Below are 11,039 nucleotides of genomic sequence, written 5' to 3' on the forward strand. Positions count from 1 at the left end.
CCAATATATATATATATATATATATATATATTAAATCAATTCCAAAGAGAAATTTTCAAGAGGAAATTTTATCAGACCGAAAGATGCCCAATTTAGCTTTGGAAGTGATCTTCTGCAATCTAGTTGTTGGCCCGAGCGTTATTCTTGTCAAATAAACACCTTAGAGAATGTGGCTTGAACATTGAGTTAATGGTCATCAAAGAAACCAAAAAACTCATCGAGGCTAATTTTTTCATGGACGTTTCCTACCCTACATGGCTCGCAAACATTGTACCCATTCAAAAGAATAATGGATAGATACAGATTTACATTAATTTTTGGGAACGAAATAAGTTCTGCTCGAAAAACAAAATTTCACTTGTGTATACCAAAGCTGATGGTAGATGCGCCTTTTCACATGTGATGTTTTCCATCATAGATGGCTTATCCAGTTACAATTAGATCCAGATGGCCTCAGAGGAAGAACAACATACTACGTTCCATACGCCTATAAGCATCTTCTACTACCAGGTCTTGCCTTTAAATCTGAAAATTGTTGAAGCAAGCTACTAGCGAGCTATGATATAGATCTTTGATAACTTGCAACATTGTGAAGTCAAATTTCACATTGATGACGTAGTTGTGAAAGTCATTCTGAGGAAGATCATCATTCAAATCAGTTGACCTTCATTGAACACCTTAGAAAATTTGATCTGAAGATGAGCATGTTAAAGTGCATATTTAGTGTGTCTTCCAAAAAAATTATTGGCTTCATAGTCCAACACAGGGGCGTTGAGATTGACCCAAGCAAGAACAAATCTATCATAGAGATAGAGCCTCCTAAGTACCTAGCGCAATTGTACTCCCCTTAAGGAAATCTTGTGTTCGTTAGGTGGTTAATTTCAAATATCTCTGTATGTTTTCAACCTTTTTCAGCTCTAGCTATAAAGGATGTATGTTTCCAAAAGGACAAAGCATGTCAAGACGTTTTCAAAGATATCAAGCACTACTTGCTAAATCTGCTTGTTTTGGTTGCCTTTATCGTTGGGAAACCCCATATTTTATATATTGCTGCTCTCAATGAGTCAGTAGGAGCCATGTTAGCGATGGTTAACGAGGATGGGAAAGAGACCACTTTGTACTAAATTAGTTGGTGTTTCATCCCAGTTGAAATGAAATATCTGCTAATTGAGAAAACATAGAGGCATTACATGCACTCACCTGACACTGATTTGATCTCAAGGGTAAACACCTTGTAATTTCTGATGAATTGCCCCACTCTAATTGGGTGATTATCAGGAAGGGTCATGCTCCTGTCACAGTTTGACATATCATATGTCCCTTAACAAACCGTGAAAGGATAAAATTTGGCTAACTTTCTAGCTGCTCATCCGATCCCAGCTAACTCGTTGTTTAATGATGACTTCTTCATGAGCACATGTTTTTCATTGATTCCGTCGAGTAGGAGTTATATTTTGATGGGACATCCTCAATAAAAGAAGATCCATCAGGATCCCTCCCAAGGGTAAAGGCCCACATCGGTCTTATTTTGTGTTCCCCAAATGTGGTATTATTCGTTATTCCTATAGCTTAAAAGCGCCACGTTCAAAAAATAAAGAAAAAATATGTGGCCTTCATTCTTCTATTGGAATTAGCCATGAAAATGAACATCAAAATGATTATGGTTTATGTGGATTCACAACTCATCAATAGCCAGGTGTTGGGAACGTACAAGGTTCTAAAACCTGACCTCTTAGCATATCAGAAGAGGGTGATAGGTTACTAAAACAATTTCCTGATGTCACATTGATCATGATCTCTCATTCCATGAATGCAAGAGATTTCACCCTTACTAAGCTAGCAAAGGAACTATCAAGTCCTATTGGAGAACCCATGAAGTCAGTGATCCAAGATCGAAGGGACATATTTCTGACGTGTCTTTAGTCTTCGGAAGCCACCCTTGTACGTGATGATGGTATAATCCTTTCTTCTTCTAATAAGGTATATGAAGATTGGTGGCAATTGACCCAATCCACAACTACACAGATTTTTTAACTTCAAATGATTGCCAAAAACTAGGCCTAATTTATATTCAATGACTAGTGTAACTAAATGAAAATAAATAATAAAACTTCACACTATGTGTGCTACGCAAATATACTTATCGTTTCAAGTAAAATAGGATTTTCCTTAACAACCCCAATACCGATCCCATGAGGAAAGTTGAAATTCTATAATATTGACTTGCAAAACTTCTATCTAAATTGAAGATATTATAATGGGAAAACAGTTTAAAAATATTGGTAAAAGTTTAATACTAAATTTATTTGGAAAATAAAAGTAAAGATTAGAAGACTGATAAAGTTTAAAAACCAAAAAAGTTAAAGAGACTTTAAAAGAGAGTTTGAAATATTATGAAAAGATCTTTACCCTTACAAAGAGATGTTAATCAATGTAGGGATTGAATGATGAAAAAGATAAAATGTTGTATTGAGCCAAATAGGAGCAATCCTATGTTTTACCCTCTCTCAGTGCTTGCAAAGAACATTGACTAACCTAGAGTTTCTCACCATCTTACGTAATAGTGCTAAGTAGATTCTGGCCTCTCACTTCCAAATTACCCATTGTGCCTTCTCTATATGACCTAGTAGGAATTCTTACGACATAAAATCTTGACTAAATTGATAAATAAATCTAGTTTGTCACCCTAGAAACATTAATTCTACGCCCATCAAAACTTATCTCCCTATTTATTTTCTCTTCTCTCAAGTGATCGCAATGGCTCAACCCAAGATGAAATGTGGTACTCACTACTTAGTAAAATCATAACTCTCTCGGGTCATTAAGTTTCTCAACAGATTTTAATGATACAAATAACCAGTTTCCAAAGTCAATGAATTATCGGTGAAAATATCATCACAATGTCTTAAAAATAAAAAGTGATCTTTAAATCATTCTCATCCCACAAAATTAATTCCCATATGCAAGGGGAAAGAAAGGGAACTACTCAGAATTCATGGAGATAAAAGAAAAAAAAAACATAATTTGTATTAAAATTCGCATCTTATGATAAAAACTTAAACACAAATACAAGATACTTATCTTTATTTTTTCTCCCCAAGCAAATCTTGAAGTTTCCTTGAAGTCAATCTCCAAACACTTACATAAAATAAAGACTCTCACTCATACACATGCACACACACACTAGACTCAACCGAAATCTCCAAGATAACCCAAAATGACTCCAACAAGACTCTAAAAGGAATCCCTTTTTGTCCAGAATCTGGCCTTATTAAAAATCACCAAGGGTCATTTCAAGCACCCCTTCAAAATTTGGGTAAATTTAATGGATATTCTAGAAATTTGGTTACTGGCTCTATAACACCAGTTTGGGGCACTATAGTGCCCATTCAACCCATCTACTAGCGCTATGGCGCCAAGGGTGGCACTATGGTGCCATACAAAAACATCCATTTTTGCTTCATTTTATCCTCATTTTCTCCAAATGTCCATTCCATTTACCCGAAATAAGAATACCCGAAATAAGAAAAAGCAAAAAATATTTCTTTAAAGTGCAATGTCATAAAAAATAGGCATAAAATGAAAATGAAATGTACAGAAAAGCAAAAAATATTTCTTTAAAGTGCAATGTCATCAAAAATAGGCATAAAATGAAAATGAAATGTACATTAAAAATAGGTTATTTTTAGGTAGATTACCAATCCATCATTACTTACTCGATAAATTGGATACTTCCCAACAACCACTCCTTAGCTTCTTAGATCCAAAGGAGATCACTATCATTTACCATTATGAATGGTACTCTCTTCCAATGCTCATTAAACCATATGTGGTTGCAACATGTTGGGAGAGACGAGATCTAGATGATTGATGTCCATGAAGGTTTGTGTTGGTCCCATCAATTGCGCCTTAAGATGAAGATCAAGATTAAGATGCTCGAATATTACTAGCCCTCGATGACCCTTGATTACATAAATTCTGCCAAGATTTGTCATCATTGCTAGGTATTTAGGCTTCGTTTGGGGTGGTGGGGGACCTGCGGCATGACAGCATGCCGCTACTTTATCCCTTTTAGGGAAGCGGTACCGTCGCGGCATCCTGCGATTTGGTGCAAACGCAGAAAGATCTATCTTCCCTGCGGGCCAGCTTTCTCCATCAGCCTCTTACCCTGGTGCCCCCTTCTCCGACAGTAGATCCCAGAAAATAAGACGAAGAGCATGCACCACAATAGCAGAAAAGCGAAGAAGAATGTGAGAGAGATTTTGAGTTCACTAGTGCCCAGTGGAACTTCCCACTTATGTGAGAATCTTCATGCCCGTTGCTCAAATTGTGGGAGAAGTAGCCAACGCGTGCAGGGAGAGGCAAGGATGGACGTAGAATGTAGTGGTAGTGAGGCACGACGACCGAATCGACGTGGTGGAACCTCTATGGTTGGCCCATGCAGAGCATCTATGACATCCGCCATTGACAGATTATAGCAAGATTCTGGCTTGGACGATGGGAAAAAGAATGCAAGCCATTGGCTTCCTTGTCCATCACATCATCATTTCCCCTTTCCTCTCTTGCCTTCAAACTGTCGTCGAGGTCATCACCGCTCTCTGTTGCATTGTCGACAATGACATCCAACTTCTATCCATGGAGACTAGTGTTAACTTTGTGATTGATCCTACTCTTTTTAAGGTATCTTGGACCTGTATCCTTGTAACTAGAGTCATGACTTGCATCGTCGTGTTAATAGAGTTGATATGAGGAATATGATCTTGGGGTATCATTCCTTAGAAGTATTTGTTTTATTCTATCTTAATGAATTGAGTGAGTTTGTATTAATGATGAAGTCAATTTCATCATTCTCTTCGATACAGTAATTTTGGTCCAATTATAGGAAATTGTGTTGTTACTCATAGTGAGGGTTTCTCTAAAGCTATCTAACTTATAACTTGCTTAGAAAAAAAAATTATAAGAAATTCATTCGGTAAACTTTGTCAACGGGCTTATGGTTTTTCGATCATCCTTTTATACTTTGCACTGTCTTCCTTTTCATCTAATTTAGATAGAAATTCATTTCTCTAATGAACGTAATGATGACCAATGAGTTTTTTATCTTTTCCTTTAAGCAGTTTGAATTTTTTGATAGTAGCACATAAAGTAAATGCTTGAATATATTTTTTACTGGTGCATGCATATGATGCATTCATGGTCTCTAACGATGGATTGCATTGTTATAATTGTTTTTCTTCCATGGAGTTGATAACAAAGTAGCTCACATGTATGCTCATATTGTTGAACATAAGACTATGAATTGTGGAAGAGCAAGATTTGTCCATATTTATCAAAATACATGCCTTTTAATCTTCTATTAAGTTTAATCAGACAAAACATCAAAACATAAAATCACCTATTGTGAGATGTAATACATTATTGTTTTGAAGCAAAAAAAAATGAAATTCTAGTTCCAAAAGCATTGCTTAGATTCTATTATATATTAGGTCTTACCCCATTAATGAAAACACTTGCAAATTCTAAACAAAAATTTTTAGCACTTTCGGGGCTGTCTGTTAAGTCAGTGGTGTATATGAACTTTTTGTTCAGTTTAGAAATGAATTTCTACTTCTAAACATTAAAAAATGTGGCACTTACAGTCTTCTATTAAAATATTCTACCAAACAGGGGCAGCATGATCATTTTTCCAGAAACAACTGCCCCACAGTTGTTTTCACACAGTTGCACCAAAAAGACATCCAGCTTACCCGCATCAGCTTCCTAGGTCTGTGCAGCTGCAACTGAAAAGGCTGAGAAGCTACAGCTGCCCCGAACATACACTTAGTCAGGTACCTCACCAACCTCCAAATACATTGCATCCCACATTTGCATCATAGCCTTTTGAGGCATAGGGGACCAATACTATGGGACCCATCGACCCTCCGTTCTCTATGGGACATCAATTTATTCTTGTAGCCACCGATTACTTCTTAAAGTGGGAAGAAATCATCCCCCTGATGAACGTCAAGGCTGAAAATGTGTTGTATTTTCTCAAAAATAATATAGTGTACTGATTTGGTGTGTCACGCCGTATCATTTTTAATAACAAGCTTGCTTTCAAAAATGACAAAATATATTGATTTGCTCAACTCCATAAGATTGACTAGGTTACTCCACTACATATTATTGAAGAGCCAATGACTTGGTCGAAGCATTAAATAAGAATTTAGTGAACTTCATGAAAAAGATCGCTCACGTTAACATGAAAGAGCAGTTTGAGAAGCTTTCAGAGACTATGTGGGCATATCTTCCGACGTACCAGACGCCTAATAGCCCTACCTCTTACACATTAACGTTTGGGTTTGAAGCACTCATTCCCTTGGAAGTCCAACTGCCTTCATTACAAGTTGTTTTATGCAACAATTTCAATAATTACAACAACATTTGACTCAGCTTGGAAGAGCTAAACAGCTTTGAGGGACTTAAGTTGTAGGCCCAACAAAAGCTCGAGCTATATCGTGCACAAATAGCCCAAGCTCACAATAAATTGTTGAGACCAAGGACCTGTCATGATTGGAGACTTGGTGCTGGTTCGACACCCTATTGTATCTCATCATTGAAGGCATGACAAATGTGACCCCACATGGAAATGATTGTTCGTGATCGATAAATTTACAAAGGATGAGATTACTTGTTAATAGATGCAGATGGATTTCATCTGATGCCCTGTATTGATAGACAATAATTGAAGAGATACTATGCTTAAATTCTTTCTGCTTTTGATGTACTCATTATACATTGAAAATTTGAGGTTCAAAGCTGTTGTAATTTGTAATCCAATTTTTGAGCAATAAAAAATGCATTGTTTGTTCACTTTGTTACATAAAGCTATTGTGACTATTTTATACTTGCTAGAAGGCTGTTCAAAGTACATAGTAGTTTCGATCAAGAGAACCCTTGCACTTCTCTTAATTTGATTGCCGGTTTGCTTTTCGGGCAAGGCTTATACCCAATGTTGTCGATAATCAATATAAGAAAAGCTATGCTCTTCGCTTATCAAGCCTCCCGTCAACCCACTTTACACAGGGTCTAGAAACTGGAATATTATCTACTCTTCATGAGTATGGTAGATATGCTTGTCCCATTCAACCCATATGAATGTGGTATATATGCTTGTCCCGCTCGTCATAAATGAGTGTGGTGAATGTTCTTTTACGAACATAGCTTGGCTCAAAAGCTAAACATTTTTGGGAAAACAATTATGGTAGTCTAGCCCTCTTTTGACACTTCCCTAAACATACAATTGATTCTTGCCACTAAGTCGTGAAATGGAAAATGTCTTTGAAACCGATAAAATTATTGAAACTATAAAAATCGGTGTATGCCTTTGAAATTGATTTTTTAAAAAATTATTAAAACTGAAATATATATTTTAGTCTGTTAACATCTACATTATTCTATAGAGAAAATGCAAGAAAATTATAGAGAGTGTAATTACAGTTTTATACTGCAGATATATGATTGAAACGAAACATCTTGCTTGAAAGACTGCTGGCCTTAAATTTTATTATATTTTAAATTTTCATGGGATTTGTACCCGTTTTTCCTTCATTAAAAAACAAGTACAAACACCCTTGTTTCCTTGCGGAGCAGCTGTTCAGAGGTTCAGAGTTTGGGAATCTGTTCAGGATTCTGAGCTGTGTCAGTTTTGATCTAGTTATATGTTGAAAATTCATTCTCATGCACTGTATTTGCCTTTAAATAATTAACAAATTAATTAATAAATTATAATACTATCTTGGATGCTAGTAAGAATGCTGACTGTCTGCTAATTGGGCAAGCTGGGCCATGAATTAGTAAATGATGGAAGATCTGGGGTTGTGCTTGCATGGAGAGAAATGAGGAAAAATGAATGTTTGAAGAAATGCTGGGCTTCTGGCCTAGATGCTTGATCAAAAGATATTAAACTGAGGCAGAAGGAAAATTTCTATTGTTTAATGAGAATGAGGAGACGACATTAGAGAAATTAAGAACGTAAAAGATTTTCATTCAGAGAAGATGATGTTTTAATTTCACAGATGAAGCAATCATAAGGTTACAACAAAGAAGTATTGGCCTTATGATGACACTTGGTCGTTGTTTGGCTGGGTCCGAATTTATGTTAAATAAGATTTAATAAATTTGATAAATTCGAATTTATCGAATCATTGTGGATGGAGAAGCGCGCTCGCCATGAGGATTTAAATGCCGCATTTTTTATGTTTGGTCAGGTTTAAGTTAAATTCATGTCAAAATTTTGATAACAATGGGCTACCAAACACCCGGTGATGTTATTTTTTTGTATTTGTGATAAAGTTTAAGGTGTTAGGTAAGAAAATAGTAGCTTTAGAGTATTACATATATAAAATAAAAAGTTTTGACTAAAGTGTGGATTAAAAAATATCAAATCTAAATTTCCGGATTATTGAAGAATAAGATGATTAAGATTTAATCTTAACTCAGTAGGAAAATTAAGCAAATACACTAATAAAAGCAAAAATAAGCAACTTCAGTTTTACTTGAAGAATCCTATGAAGGAAAAGAATAACAAGGCCAAAGTTACGTAATTTCACTTTTTCCTTTGATAGTGAAAGATGGGTTTACAAAATTTTGATTGAACTACAATGAGCATAAGTTTAGGCATAATGTTTGAGCTACAACAACTGCAATTTAATAGTTGGGTTATAGGAGCTACTAATAATTATCAAACGATAATTAGTGGTGGTCATTAAATTGACTTCAAGAGCGTGAATTTTGCTCTTAACTTCATGCCACTCATCATAAATATGAAAAATTGGGGTAGGGTTTGATTTATACTTTTTTTTTTTGGGATTTTAACAAATCCAATCAAAATCTTAAAATATTTTATTTGATGGTTTGTGTTGATTTTCTTTATCATAAATTATTTATTTATTTATCATTTATGTGTCATAATAACCTCATATTTAAATGATATTAAGTTTATTGGACTCCTTTCATGCAGCAGCTCTATTTGATTATAAGCATGTCAAATTTAAATATCGTTTTATCTTTTACTTAATATGTCAAACCCTTTAATTATATTTAAGTGCTCCATCTTAGCTTCTTTTGGACTCAAATCGACTTACTTTTTGGTGTTTTTGGGTATGTATATAAAAAATTAATGACAATTGAAATGAAAATTATTAATCACAATTACATTTATCACAGTACGGTTTACAAAAAATTAATGACAATTGAAATGAAAATTATTAATTACAATTACATTTATCACAGTACAGTTTACATAAAATAATATTAACTGAAAGGCATGGCTTTTGATATATAGCATCATGTCAATTGTTAATTATTTAAATAATAGCTTATCAAAAAATAATATAGCAAATATACCCGAAATCTGCAACGATTTTAATTTTGTTATCAATGCCATTAATGGTTGCATGTACAACATATACCCGAAATCTGCAACGATTTTAATTTTGTTACAACAGTGCACAACAAAAAGAATTATCAATCTACAGAATATAAAATGCCATTAATGGTTGCATGTACAATTAAATTTAAAAATATAATGTAATTAATGGGACTAGATGAGTCCATAATTGTAAAGAAGAAAATAAAAGTATATTATATTTAAGCACCGTTTGGGATCACTTTTATTTTTTATTTTTATTTTTTATTTTTTATTTTTATTTTTATATTTTATTTTTATTTTATTATTTTTATATTTTAATTAAAATAAACTATATTGCATATATTACAACATGATTAGCTATTTTTAGAAATATTTCAAATAAATTTTGCATATTTTAATATTTTTAAAAATAAATTATTTTATTTTAAAAATTAAATAGTAAAAACATGCTATATGGCACCCAATTGTTTTGTATTTAAGTATCAAATACCTAAATTTTAATTTTTACGTTTTAGACCCTACAAAATTTTCGTGTCACATAAAAAGCAGTCAAAAAATGTAAAAAATAATTAAAATTAAAATATATTATAAAAATCAAATTAAAAATATTAATTATTTAATTAAATTTTATATTAAATTTATTTTTAAATGTCAAAAAATGCCATAAATAAAAATATTATCATTTATATGAAAATATATTTTGATAAAATATATGTATTTTAATTCGGAAAGTTAAAATTTGCATATTTTTTGTAATTGGAAGATTTACATTTATATATCACTCAAATTCTATATATTTAGATATCTGACACTTAAAATTCAATTTTTTACTTATATAACGCCACCTTATTTGTACATATAATGGGGCATTTTACTTTTTAATGTATATAATAGTAATAATTTTTTATGTGATATAAAAAATTGGGTGATAGAAATATAAAACATAATCTCTAGGTGGCAGATACGTAAATGGATCAGATTTGAGGGATATGTACGCGAAGGCTGCATTTTTAAAAAAGAAAGATGGAAATACTTATTTTATAATTTGAATGTCGAAATATTACATGAATATAGTTCAAGAATTTTCTAATCACGAGATCTATCATTTTTATGGCTTGTGATCCTGGATTTAAGAAATAAATTTTATTTTAAAATAAATACAAGGACGTTTAATCCGAAATTAACATATTAATCACATCTAAAACGTATAATATGAAAAAGAGTAAGAAAACGAGGGGGAAAGGGAATTGATAGAGATTTAATCCCCAATTGATTAGTCTCTCACTGTAGAAATGTCACCCTATTTATAAACAAGACAGCACAAGAAATACAATTATCTATTTCCCCGAATTTTAGTAAGGACTCTACAAAAAAAAAAGTAAATAAATAATTTTTTTTCAACACAACTCCCCCTACCACCTACCCGTGGTCGATAATCCTTTGATCGGCAAGGCCTGGTGGGCAGACTCCATTGAGTTAGGATAGCCGGTCGACTTAAATTATTTTGAGGTCGTTTGAATCTTAGCTCGGTCAGCCTAGTTGGCCGGTTGGCTTTTTTGATTTGTCGATTGACTTTTAACTCGTGAGATGATACTCCTAGGATCAGGACAGGGCTAGGCTATCGAGC

This window comes from Phalaenopsis equestris, unplaced genomic scaffold (genome assembly GCF_001263595.1).
Source record: "Phalaenopsis equestris unplaced genomic scaffold, ASM126359v1 Scaffold000852, whole genome shotgun sequence".
Classification (NCBI taxonomy): Eukaryota; Viridiplantae; Streptophyta; class Magnoliopsida; order Asparagales; family Orchidaceae; genus Phalaenopsis; species Phalaenopsis equestris.